Genomic DNA, 14,775 nt, shown 5'->3' with positions numbered 1-14,775 from the left:
TCTGGGCAGCCACTGCTGCCACCCCTGGTCTCTGAGCTGCCCCCTCCCTTCTCCAAAGAGAGGTGCCTCCTCACACTGCCCCACAGTGGGGCTTGTCTGTCCATTCCCAATAGCAAGGGCTGGTGAACTGGCTGGTCCGGCTCCCTTGCCTGCCTGCCTGCCTGCTTGCTCCAAGGCTGCCTCAGCTCCTGGCAACCAGCACCCCCTGGCCAACTCCAGAGGCAGAGAAATGAGAGGGCATCAGAGGAGGGAGGGAAGGAAAGAAAGAGGGACCGGTGCCAGTGTTGCCCTCGGCACCCCTGACCATCATTCAAGGCAGTGGCAGAGCTTCATGCTCCGGCACCGGGGGCAGAGAGCAGACGGGGTGTGTGTGGCTGGCGCGTGTCCCAGGGGGTGTGGCGCGTGTCCAGGGGGCTTGGTGCCCAGCAAGGGGGGGGCAGTCGCAATGGCACCCCACCGGGATCGTGGTGCCGGGGGCGTGCGCTCCCTCCGCCCCCCTCTTCCTCCGCCAGTGATTCAAGGCACCCCAGGGTGCCACAGCACACTGGTTGAAAACCTCTGGTGAGAATCACAAAAGTCCACAGCACTAGGGCTGCTCTTTGCCACAAGGTGGCGTCTTTGGATGGCTGTGAACTTATAGGGGCATGGTCATCTTTTGTCTGTGAGTGCTTGCAGTTCTATGGACCCCACATTGAGAAAAGTAATAGGTACTGGTGAGTTGTTTTAATCTAAAGTATTACTTCTTGGTATTATGACCCTGTTTGATACGTTTTGATTTTGAATATATGTTCGATGTTTGGTTTATGTATGCTTGCTATGTAAAATAAAATATATTCTTTTTGCAACCTGCTTTGAGAGTGGTGATTTGATGATGATGATTTTACAATGAAGTGAGGTGTGTGTATATATGTGTGTGTGTGTGTGTGTGTGTGTATACACAAATAAAATAAATTTTAAAAATGGAAGGAGAAAAGAAAGAGTTTGATCTTACATTGCTGTGGGAAGAAAATAAATGCAGCAGGACTTTAATGTGGTCTCTTTCAGATTCAAATATGTATTGGATGTTTCTGTTGACTGAGAATACCAACACAAATGTCAAAAGAGAATTTTGAGCTGTACTTATATATTAGCTGAAACTTCTCCTTGATCTGTAACGCCGTCCTGCCAAGTGCCTAACTAGGTAACAGGGGTCCTGCTCCCAGCGTGATTGGCTGTCTAAACTTCCAAACTTCAAATCATGACTCAAGGGCCAATGGCAGAGGCCAAAATCCTGAAATGTTCTATGACTGGACAACATGTGGTTTCAACATTACCAAATGCTTTCAGAGGAACATGGGTGAAACATGGATAAGGCTACTAGCTTTCATTCATTCATTATTATTATTATTATTTTGAAAAATAATGTGCTTTTGATTGACTGAGTTTGTTCCCAAAACCTCCATTTACAGCCTGATCTTAAAATGGATTGACTCTGAAGCAAAGCAAGTCACATTCTGTTCACTGGAATTTATTTCTTGGTAAGTAAGATTAGTGTCTTTAAGAATATCCACATCAAACCAGCTTCCCCCTGTTAATATCCAAAATATCTGTGGATCCTGGTCCAGGACATTCACTTATGGCCAGTGGATTTGTGGCAATTTAATTGGAATGCTGGCTGCAGCTATAGCCAGTTTTATCACCTCTGAGAAGTATATTAATAGCAGATAGCCAGGAAATATCTCGCTGTTTGATCTCTGACGCTTAATTAGCTTTCAATAAGTTGCATGCGTGGCAGAATAGAAATTGAAGCTGTTTGGGCAAGCAGACAACATTAAATATCAGCCCAGTAAGAACCAGTCATTCATTGTGCTCTGCTCCTGGTAAGTGTGTGAGCAGCAGTGATAGGCAATAACGAAGGAAAGGGTGATTAAAACTTAAGCCTGGTGATTTATTGGGGAAGGATAATCAGCCAGGGCAATATCCTTGCAGGTGCTCTTTTCCTGTTTCACTGTCGACATTTAAACTACGTAAGCGGATTGTTGCTTGCAACAAACATCACAAAAAAAAACCTTACCAATGAGTGCATAGAATTTGCCTTCTTTATTATTATTATTATTATTTTAATATTTATTGCATAGTTTTATTTTACAAGAAAATTCAAGTTAACGAACAACAAAAGCATAACTTTGTTCCCGCATAAATTTCAAATTAACAAAATAGCAAATGCATATCAAATGTAAATGAGTATCTTATCCAGTGATATATTAAACCAGCTCAAACCAATACAAAGTTTTAATAAAATTAAATACAATACTTATTCGTTGTTTGTGTCATATATATTACCTTTTACCACATCCTTTTATAATGGGGAGAGAAAAAAGGAGAAAAAAGAAAAAGGGGAAAAAAGAAAAAGAGAAAGAGAAAAAAAGAAGAAAAAAGTAAAAAATAAATAAATAAACCAATGAATGAATAAATAAATAATACTAAAAATAAAAATAAAAACCTTTTTGTCCGACTTCCTGGCAAATCCCTTTGCTTCAACTAGGTTTCAATTTGAATGCTTACAACACAACACTTTCTCGTATGATTACTATCCAGTGCATTCTCCGAAATTTGTTTACTCCACCATCTTTCCTTTATCTTACTTCCCTTCCCTTATTCCTCAAATGCTGGCATACTAACAAAACTTTTGTTGTATTTTAACACATAATTTTTGTAACTTTCCCATTTTCCAATAAATCTTTGCTTAGTATTTCCCCTAATACTATTTGTAAGCAGCGCCATCTCAGCTAATTCTTGTAATTTAAATTGCCAGTCAACAACATTTGGTGCCTCTTGCTGTTTCCATCCTTTTGCAACTACTAATCGGGCCGCTGCAATTGCATATAGGAAAACTTCCTTAAATTATTTGGTATCTCTTTGTCTATTATGCTTAATAGAAACATCTCCGGGTTTTTTTGGAAAGGAGATTGTCATCATCTTTTTCAATTCGTCGTATATCTCCCCCCAAAATACTTTAATTTTTTGGCACCTCCACCACATATGTAGAATTTGCCTTCTTTAAAAGGGCTTTGATCTTTAGCTGGTTTCACATTCCTGCAGTTTACCTAGTAGTTTAGCACAGCGATAGATTGCGATCAAGTGCCTACACAGTCTTTCTTTCTAGAATAGGAGCACACTTGGGGGAGCTGAGTATACAGCAGTGTTTGTGTGCCAGTACTGGAGCAAGCGAAAGCGTCAAGTGAGAGAAGAGGCAATAGAAGGAACAGGCTGCAAAACTGCATCTAGCCTCACCTGATGGGCGGGTGTCATATACTCCTTGAGATGAAGTGGTAGCGCAGCTGCTTTTCCTGCAGAAGGTCCCAGGCTCAGTCTCCAGATGGGCTAGGAATGTCCTCTGCATGGAAACGTAGAAAGCCACTGGCAGTCAGTGTAGACAATACTCATGGACCAGAGAGTGGTCCAACTCAGTATAAAACAGATTCCTGAGTTCCTGTGTATAGCGGTACCATATGGTTTCGCTCCCTGGAGATTGTAACTGTAGTATGCACTTGGGCCTTTTTCTTTTAATTTTTAATACACAGGTCTTTCACAATATCTCTTCATCATAATGCTAATTGCTAGGCCTGTTGCAGTGGAGGGGCATTCCTTATTTTGCATTATGCCATTCCAAATCCAGCCGAATTAAACTGCAGATAATCACTTTTGTGCAAGACCTCAGTATTGATATATATTCTCAAACACACACACACACACACACACACACAGAGAGAGAGAGAGAGAGAGAGAGAGAGAAGAGTGGACATAGAATCATAGAGTTGGAAGAGACCACAAGGGCCATCCAGTCCAACCCCCTGCCAAGCAGGAAACACCATCAAAGCATTCCTGACAGATGGCTGTCAAGCCTCCGCTTAAAGACCTCCAAAGAAGGAGACTCCACCACACTCCTTGGCAGCAAATTCCACTGTCGAACAGCTCTTACTGTCAGGAAGTTCTTCCTAATGTTTAGGTGGAATCTTCTTTCTTGTAGTTTGAATCCATTGCCCTGTGTCCGCTTCTCTGGAGCAGCAGAAAACAACCTTTTCCCCTCCTCTGTATGACATCCTTTTATATATTTGTACATGGCTATCACATCACCCCTTAACCTTCTCTTCTCCAGGCTAAACATACCCAGCTCCCTAAGTCATTCCTCATAAGGCATCGTTTCCAGGCCTTTGACCATTTTGGTTGCCCTCCTCTAGGCACGTTCCAGCTTCTCAGTATCCTTCTTGAACTGTGGTGCCCAGAACTGGACACAGTATTGCAGGTGAGGTCTGACCAGAGTGGAATACAGTGGTACTATTACCTCCCTTGATTTAGACGCTATACTCCTATTGATGCAGCCCAGAATTGCATTGGCTTTTTTAGCTGCTGCATCACACTGTCAACTCATGTCAAGTTTATGGTCTACCAAGACTCCTGGATCCTTTTCACATGTACTGCTCTATAGCCAGGTGTCACCCATCCTGTATTTGTGCCTTTCATATTTTTTTTTGCCGAAGTGTAGTACTTTACATTTCTCCCTGTTATCACCTTCTCAAAAAATCACAAGTATCTTTTTTGGCTATTGTGATACACAAAAACTAAGGGCTGGTTACATTTCTCTGCTTGCAATATGAAGCCTCCATCTGGAGGCACCCAAGTAACCAGGAATGTAAAATTCCCACAATGCATGTGATTGAAATTTATATATCTGGGGACAGTTGTATGTTTATGTATGTACACAAGAGTTTCCTCCATCAATAACAGAGCACTGCGGACAATCATTGTTTGGTGCAGATTATTTAAGCCACCCCTCGGTCAGTATTTTCTGGGAGGTGTCCCAGAAAAAAAACAGGACCCATCTCTCTTTACTATGTTAACTTGCCATGAATTTTGACAGTGTAATGTACCTGAACAAAATAAATGCCGATGATGGATATAACTGGGACAAGATGCTTTTCTGGGCCAAGGGTACGGAGAGCTCAAGAAATCACAAAGGCTTCCTACTATACTTTGCTGAGTTCCATGTTTCCCTTGAGTCCCATTTCCTAGGAAATCGGGCTAGATGGTGGGGTAATTATCACAGCTGTATTCTGAACCACTTTAATAGCCCACATTTTCTGTGCTGGTAGTGGAATGCAATAAACCAGGGGTTATTCATGCAAGCATAGCACCACTGAGTAAAATAAAATAAACAGTCATTCTGACTTTCTGAAGCCGTTTTATGGTGCTCTTTAAGCAGCCAGCTTATGTGAAAATATTAGTGCTCTTTTCGCGGTTCTCTGCTGAATTTTCCTTAATGCCTTCTGCAATTAAATTGCTGTTTACAGAAGCTTGTGCTAAGCCCTTTTCTTCCCAGTTATTTAGCTGCCTTTTCCAGGAGGATGCTATAAGTGATCAGACGGTCACCCCAGCAAACGTCTCCATCCATTCTTGCCTGGAAGGAAGCATCCAAACATAGGCAGCTACCTCATAACTGGCTCTTTTGTGCGACTTCAAAAATGACTCTTTTCATATTAAATGGATTCTGGACTTGGAAATATTTCCACGGACTTTTTGGGGGCGGGTGAGAAGGGGTGTTAACTGCTGCTCAGGTGGAGGACAGAATCCTGGCAAGATGAACGAAACGTTAATCAAGACGAATATGCAGCTCACATTTAATGCATATTTAATTCAAACAACATTGGAGATAATATTTTCACTTCGACTAGATCTACGTTAGTGTTAATGATTTGTTCATACTGTTGTCAGGGTCCAGGTATGTGCTGCATTACAGTGAATGTCTGGAATTTGGTAGATGTCAGCAGATGTGAATGTTGAAAGTCTCAGATTCTGGTTAAGAAGGTCCAAACATCAGAGATGTGCCAGCAAATGTGGACATGGGTGCAGCTGGGGGGGGGCAGGGAGGGACAGCTGCCACCCCCAAATCAATAAAAATCAATAAAAATGCATAGCTAACTGAGGTTCTTTTGCCAAATCATTTTTATTAAGCTTTTCAATACAACAGCCAATCAAAATCACATTGAAACGTTCCAAATTACATTCCAAATTATTTATACAATTATCAATAAAAAAGAGAAATTCCAGTTCTGCCAAATTATTATTTAATTTTTTGACTTCCCATGCTTCAAACGCAGGAGGTGTCTAATCATCTGTTTTCCATTGCTTTCCATCCCTTCCAGCTAACTGAGGTTCTGTCCCCCCAAACAAAGGGCCTGCCCCCAGGGGTGTAGGAAGTGGGGCGTATGCCCCGGGTGCCCTCACTGAGGGGGGTGACATCTGGCACGCTGCCCACCTGTGACTCTCAAGCCTACCCCGAGCCATCAGGGTAAGGGGGGAGCTGTGCCGCTTTGCCAGCGGCATTCCCCACTTCCCCCTTCATTTTGACAGTTTGGAGGAGGCTTGGGAGTTGCGGGCGAGTGGCACGCTGAATGTCCACCATGGGTGGCTTGCTCCGTCCCCGGCTGCAGGGCATGCAAGGCGCTCCGGGCACCTGAGCGGCTATCCCGCACATGGGAGGGCACCCTCCGTGCCACGCCCCTCACAGGAGCATGCCACGCCTCCCTCAGGAGTGCGCCCACCCTGGGCAGCGTGCGCATATGCTCTGCCGTTGCCTGCCTCCTAACAAAAATCCTGGCTACGCCCATGAATGTGGACCATCATCTGCGAGACTTCCCTCTTTTCCTGTCCCCTGCATTGCCCTTGCACCACACCAATTGGAGAAATTTATGCCCTCCACTACAACAGAATAAATATAGTTTTGAAACAAAAACAAAAAACATTCCCTCCACCTCCACTATATTTTACACTTCAAAGTTAGACTTGTTAGCTATAAGATGTGCAAAATCTCCGCTTCCTGTGCATTGAGTCAAATCCCTTTCAAAGAAGCCAAGGGTGTTGTGTTTCCTTGCTTAGCATAAATGCCCCGTTATGTTTTTGGACACTTCATTTGAAAAAATAAAATTGAAATATTTCATTTCACACCAGCCTTGTATGGTAATAAGTCACTGTTACTGCCTTGGGCTCAATATGTTCACGGCAGAGGTAGTTTTGAATCGAAGTGTCAAAAGTGTTAACTCAGCTGTTTATGCATTGTATTACAATGTCTTTGAGCTTGAAGTGGTTTGGTGCCCTGATACACACTGGTAAGTGATGTGGGGATCTGTTTGCTGTTCCATGGAAAAATACACTTTACGCACCCATTCTTAAAGTCCAAAATCCACATGTTCTTACATGAGCAAAGACTTTTGCATACAGAAATGTCTGGATCTGTTATGTCTCTAGTAGATTTAAAAAGAAAACACATACACACATAAGATCATCCTGTGTGACAATCTGCACATGGGTTTCATGCAACTTCCTATATGTAATTGACTTCCTTGTAGTAGCTTTGCCATATGCGAAGTGGCTAGTAATCCAATTAGGAGGGGAAAGTTTTAGAACCTCTATTCACCTTTCACTATTACATGCCAGTCAAATGGAAGCAGAGTTAGCAACAACTGGGAATAAGTGGTCCTATTTCTTACAGGAGGAGGATTCTTCCAGCAAAACAGAGAAGACGAATAACAGCTTAACAGGAACTTGAGTTGGAATTCATATATGAGGCATTCATCAGGCTGGTATGCATTACATCATAGGTAAGAGATATGGCATATCTGCTTTTCTCATTATTTGCTCTGACTGATGTTCCCTGGAGACCTGCGTCCCCCAGTCTACAATGAGTGTTTAAGCAGGTCTGCCATGTTCATCAGCCACACGCTACACGGAGCCAAAATGAATTTCCCCCAATAAAATGTACCCTTTAAACTGCATTTCCTTGCTTTATCACAAAGTTCACCCTCCTCCTTGAAGTTTCTCTGAATGTTGTGTTACATGCCACCCCAGTCTCCGAGTAGCGAGAGATTCCAGGGGTTCCCGGTGCTTACCCAGAGTTTGCTTTTCCTGGAATGAAGGTCAACAGAAACTGTGTTGTCCTTAGGCTATAAGGTTTGTTTACACATATATACACACTGAGCCCAAGATGGAGGGGCTCAAAGCATTCAACACCAACAGATCTTGTTTCTCCATTAATCACAGCTTTGGATTCAGCACAAACCAAGCACATCTCTGTCTCTCAGCTTCCTGCTTTCAGTTCAGTTCACACACAACTGCCCTGGCCATTTTCCTTCCAACTAACAGCCAGGTGAGGAGGTAGTTTGCCCTTTGGGCATGGAGCAACTTCTTTGGTTATACTAATGAAGGTACAGTCGTACCTTGGAAGTCAAATGCCTTGTGAATCAAACGTTTCAGCTCCTGAATGCCGCAACTCCGAAAGTGATTGTTCTGGTTTGCAAACGTTCTATGGAACCCAAACATACGACGTGGGTTCCATGGCTTCCGACTGGCTGCTCCTTGGTTTCCTAACGTTTTGGAAGTCAAATAGACTTTCGGAACAGATTCCGTTCGACTTCCAAGGTATGACTATACTTAAATGGCAAGCCAATGCCATTATCTTACAATTGTCTAGTTAGCAATCTGCTTTTAACCCGTACTGGGTAGAGGATCCCAAGGATTGGAAGGAACTCAGACCACCAGGCAAACTGACCCATCAAACCTACATCAGCATATATGGAATGCAGTATATATGGGATGCAGAACAGGCAGTCAATTTCAGACACAACACAGTGGATTCTGTTTAGCAGAAGCCCTGGATCAACTTTAGCCTTAAAGGTTCATTAGGAGACAGGAAAAATTTGTAAAAAATTATATCATTTCAATCATGAAGGATTCTAGGTGCTTGTCCAGTCAGGTGATGGGTAACACTGCTGCCACCATTTTTTTTTACTGATGAAAGGAGGTTCGTTTCCACCTCCTGCCTGGGCTGCCACTGGCATCGTAGGACCATTTTGGATTAGATGGAAAGTTGAGGAGGAAGGGAAACAAGGTGTGCAATTGATTTGTGCTTTCAGTTCTTCCCATTTTCCTGTCTTGTCTGAAATTAATCTTACCTAACAAGGAAGCGCATAAGCACCTGCTGTGGCCCATCTTGCACACCTCCTTGTCAGAGTTAACACATGGCACTGATTTCAGATGAGAAGCCTCCTATTCCTTCTCTTTTGTCACATTTCAAACAGATCTTAGTCTGCCCCTTGGTTCAAAACACTGACACCCTCTATATCACACCACCTGAACCCTTGACCCTTGCCCACCTTGGTTTCTTAGAGATAACCATAGGGGGCTGAAAAGGTGGGTCCAGGGAATTATTAATGTCTCACTGGAGGAGCAGGAAGGAAGTGGTGGTGCACCCCATCATTCAGAAGACCACCCAGTGTTAAAAAACAATTGTCCAGTGGCAATATGGAAATAAGATGCAGTGAATAATAATAATAATAATAATAATAATAATAATAATAATAATAATAATAATAATAATAATAATAATAATAATTTATTTATACCCCGCCCATCTGACTGGGTTTCCCCAGCCACTCTGGGCGGCTTCCAACAGAATATTAAAATGCAACAGTCTATTAAACATTAAAAGCTTCCCTAAACAGGGCTCCCTTGGGATGTCTTCTAAAAGTCTGGTAGTTGTTTTTCTCTTTGACATCTGGTGGGAGGGTGTTCCACAGGGTGGGTGCCACTACCAAGAAGGCCCTCTGCCTGGTTCCCTGTAACTTGGCTTCTTGCAGCGAGGGAACCGCCAGAAGACCCTTGGCACTGGACCTCAGTGTCTGGGCAAAATGATGGGGATGGGGACGCTCCTTCAGGTATACTGGACCAAGGCCATTTAGGGCTTTAAAGGTCAGCACCAACACTTTGAATTGTGCTCGGAAACGTACTGGGAGCCAATGTAGGTCTTTCAAGACCGATGTTATGTGGTCTCGGTGGCCGTTCCCAGTCACCAGTCTAGCTGCCACATTCTGGATTAGTTGTAATTTCTGGGTCACCTTCAAAGGTAGCCCCACATAGAGTGCATTGCAGTAATCCAAGTGAGAGATAACTAGAGCATGCACCACTCTAGCAAGACAGTCTGCGGGCAGGTAGGGTCTCAGCCTGCGTACCAGATGGAGCTGATAAACAGCTGCCCTGGACACAGAATTAACCTGCGCCTCCATGGACAGCTGTGAGCCCAAAATGACTCCCAGGTTACGCACCTGGTCCTTCAGGGGAACAGTTACCCCATTCAGGACCAGGGAGTCCTCCACACCTGCCCCTCTTGTCCCCCCAAAACAGTACTTCTGCCTTGTCAAGATTCAATCTCAATCTGTTAGCCGCCATCCATCCTCCAACCGCCTCCAGCCACTCACACAGGACCTTCACCGCCTTCACTGGTTCTGATTTGAAAGAGAGGTAGAGCTGGGTATCATCCGCATACTGATGAACACCCAGCCCAAACCCTCTGATGATCTCTCCCAGCGGCTGCATGTAGATGTTGAAAAGCATGGGGGAGAGGACAGAACCCTGTGGCACCCCACAAGTGAGAGCCCAGGGGTCTGAACACTCATCCCCCCACCACTTTTTGAACAAGGCCCAGGAGGAAGGAACAGAACCACTGTATAACAGTGCCCCCAGCTCCCAACCCCTCTAGACGGTCCAGAAGGATGTTATGGTTGATTGTGTCAAAAGCCGCTGAGAGATCCAGCAGAACTAGGAAACAGCTCTCACCTTTGTCCCTAGCCTGCCGGAGATCATCGACCAGTGCGACCAAGTCAGTTTCAGTCCCATGATGAGGCCTGAATCCCGACTGGAAGGGATCCAAATGGTCTGCTTCTTCCAGGCGTGCCTGGAGTTGTTCAGTAACCTTCCATGGAATGCCCTTCCATGGAACATCCGGAAGCAGGCCAGATTCAAGAGCCATGCATACTAGCTCTAACACATCATATGCTTTGTTTATAAATACAATAAATGAAAATTTTGTCTGTGTTGTTAATGAAGAATACCAAACAATGCCAGGAACAAAGAACGGCTGACAAAAAACTGATGTAAAGTAATGAAATCAAAGTACATTAGAGACTGGGGTACAAGTAAAATCTCTCAAAATAAATTATGGGACAGATCTCTTGAGAATATTAAAAAGAACTATGAAAACAGCAGTTCTAAAAGCAAATAATAATAATAATAATAATAATAATAATAATAATAATAATAATAGTTTATTTGTACCCCACCCGTCTGACTGGGTACCCCCGCCACTTTGGGTGGCTTCCAGCATATATAAAAACATAAAACCTTAAATCTTAAAAAAGTCTCCCTATACAGGGCTGCCTTCAGATCTTTCCTAAATATTATATGATTACTCATCTCCTTAACATCTGATGGAAGGGCATTCCACAGGATGGGCGCCACTACTGAGAAGGTCCTTTGGAGTAATATATGACTGAAGAACAGCTAATTGTGCACCAATATAGAAAAAAGGGTATTTGACTTAGGTAAAATACCTGTTAGCAGAGGTGACTCATCCCATTTGGCCGCCTGAGACAAAATGAGAAGGGGCCGCTTACTGGAGGTCACGTGGCTGTGGCTTCCAGGTTCCGGTGAAATCTTGTGAGATGTCTCCAAGATCTTGCTGGAACCCAGAAGCCACGGCCTCTTCTCCTTGTTACTCTGTTGGTGGTGGCAGCGGCAGAGGAAGGGGAGGGCGTCCCCACCTTCACCACAGAAGTGAGAAGTGGTGGTGAGATCTCACCAGAAGCATCACTTCCATGGGATTCCACCGCCCAAGGCAGCTGCCTCAGTCCACCTCATGGGTGGGCTTGACCCACCTATAAGTTTGATTTCGGTGGTGTTTAAGGTCCCCAACTAAAGACAAGGCAGGAATCATAGCTCAGATCACCATACCTGGATAGCTTAGTTGGTTAGAGTGTGGTGCTGATAACACCAAGGTTGCAGGTTCAGGACAGCTGGATATTCATTCCTGTATTGAATGGGTTGGACTAATTATCCTCACGGTCCCTGCTAACTCTACAATCCTACGATTCGATGACCGTGGTTTCATTTGAAGTTGATTACACTACCTAATTTCATATTCTTTTTCAAGAAATGATTTGCTTTTCCAGATAAATGGACTGAAAGTGTGGTTTTAATTTTAGTGAGGTTTTTTTTTATTTTATACAGTAGTAGATCTGATACAATAATAGCAAGGAATAGCTACTTACCCTATAAATGAAGGGTTTCATTAATGTAAGACGTGTGAGGAAACAGTAAAAAGTAAGAAGACAAAAATGCAGTGCTATAAATCAACATTGACATTAGAGACATACAATTTCTAAGACAGTGTTTTTCAACCACTGTTCCGCGGCACACTAGTGTGCCGCGAGATGTTGCCTGGTGTGCCGTGGGAAAAATTGAAAAATTCAAGAGAATTACTTTATATATAGTCAATATAGGCACAAAGTTAAATTTTTTAACATTTTCTAATGGTGGTGTGCCTCGTGATTTTTTTCATGAAACAAGTGTGCCTTTGCCCAAAAAAGGTTGAAAAACACTGTTCTAAGAATCAGCCTTTGGATCTGTTTCATAAAACATTTTGCTGGCAATATTGACTAAATAATTAGCTCTAATCAATGTCTTTGAATCAAATCTCTCTCTCCATGTTTCATCCGGAAGCTAAAACATTCAAGAATTGTCACAAAGTAAATGCTACTGTTCTCATTCACCAATAAGGATTTAGCAATACTGGAATGTCTTGTCACCAACAAACTCTCTTTGATTTGCCATCACAGTACAAATTGTTTCACATGGGCTTTTTTTCTTTTTCTTTTCTGCACAACAACTAGCTTGATCATACTGTTCAACAAAAGGCTAGTGTATTCAGTAGGATACATTACATTACAATTCAACACAGTCATAGTGGAGGGGTGAATTCTCAAAACCCAATCCTGAAAAGGCAGGAACAAGTCAGACATTTGTACTTCATAATCCAAGAACTGTGCTTGTACTGAAATCCAAGTACTGTACTAAACTTGCTTTTTTTTTTTTAATGCACACAAGTCCATTGTCTAGAGAATGCAGTAGTTCCATTAAATTATTTTTACCTCTGCAATTGTTTTTTATTCCACACAAAAAAGAAGTGTTGCCATAATCTCTTCACCCCCAGGATCATAGCTCCTTTTCCACGTCAGTGATGTCCCTCTATTTTGATTTGTTTTCTCTGATGACAATAGCTCATAATGGCATTAATGAGAGACTGTCACTTGCTCCTGACAGCACATGCCATGAGTACAATATCCCAGCAATGGCATCAAAGATCCTAGCATCTTTGTTCATGACAAGCAGAAATGATCAGCTACGTATTGTTGTAAGGAAGAGCTTCCGCAGCAGACAGAGGCCTGGTGAGGAACTGACATTGCCCCCCAAAAGAGGACGCTGCACTATCTCTCTGAGCACTGAAAGGCTTCTGCAGCAGCAAGAAGCCCAGTGAGGGGAATATCATACCAGAGGGACAGCACTATTTCAACAACTCTAAGCCTTGAAAAGCTCTTGCTGCAGCCTGTAGGACCCTTCCGGTGTTCTTTGTATTGTGCATTCACGATTATTTGTGCTCATTATTGCAATACTGTTTGCACCTGCAAGTGTTTTTTAGGGGGGGGCATACTGGTTCATTCAGTACATCATGTACTGTAATGTCCTGCTGAAATTCTGTAACTTTTTGTACTACATTATGTTGTGGTGCTTGGGGGTGTTTGTCCTGTTTTGGTTGTGCTATGGTGCAAGAGTGCCCACCAGGCGGCAATAATGCAATAATCTTGGGGCCACAGAGCCGAATAAAGAAGCATTTTTGCTATTGCAGAATGTCCAGTATTGGGGGGGGGGGGAGAGAATGGGTTTGCAATGGCTGTGTACACAATATACCTTTCCAGCCAATTCAAAACTCGTTTTCCCTCTCAAAGAATTATGGGTACTGCATTTTACCACTCACAGAATTATAATTCCCAGCAACCCTTAACAAACTACGGTGCCCAGAATTCTTTAAGGGGGAAGAAAATGTGCTTCAAATGTGTCTAAAAGCTATAGCAGGCATGCAGCCTATGATTGTGCAACCTGAATTTGCTGGCACATGACTGAATCTCACCAGAAAACAGTGAAAATGTGGAAGCAACCTAACTTTTTATATAACAATTGTTCTGGGCTTTTTTTATCCTGCTCTTGCTGCGCACAAGGGCCCCCTCCAGATGGCAAGAATGCAGCGACATCAGGAAAGGATTGCAAAAACAACAAAACAACAACAACAACAACAACAAAATACAACCTGGTGCCCTCTCAACGTTGTTGGACTCCAACTCCCATAAGCCCCAGCCAGCGTGGCCAAAGTTCAGGCATAATGGGTGCTGTAGCCCAACAACATTTGGAGGGCAACCAATTCCCCATCTCTGTTGTACAGGTGTGAGCTAGTTTAAAGTAGAGCTGAGCCACCTCAGATATGCTGCTGCTCAAATATCTTGTCCCTCAAAGCTCAGAGTCTCTCACTACTGAAGGTGATGTTCCACCTTACTTTACAGCAAAGAGCTATCCATATCCACAGCTTTGCTGTGGGTGCATTATTTTTTTTTATAATGCCTGAAGGTCTGAAAACACACAAAAACCAGTTGTTGCATAGGCTGGGGATATAATGGGGTCAGCAGAGAGAGGCTGCTAAATATCAAACATATTGTTTGCACTTGGTCCTGAAATGCCTGTGTTCTCCTGAGCTTTCAGACAGCACATGCAAAGTAAAGGTTGGTTTCCCTCTTCTGCTTTGAAGCCACCCAGAACAAATATTTCCCATATTTTTTTTGGGGGGGGGTGATTGTTATA

This window comes from Lacerta agilis, chromosome 3, assembly GCF_009819535.1.
Source record: "Lacerta agilis isolate rLacAgi1 chromosome 3, rLacAgi1.pri, whole genome shotgun sequence".
In the NCBI taxonomy this organism is placed as follows: domain Eukaryota; kingdom Metazoa; phylum Chordata; class Lepidosauria; order Squamata; family Lacertidae; genus Lacerta; species Lacerta agilis.
Note: the sequence above shows the minus strand (reverse complement) of the source record.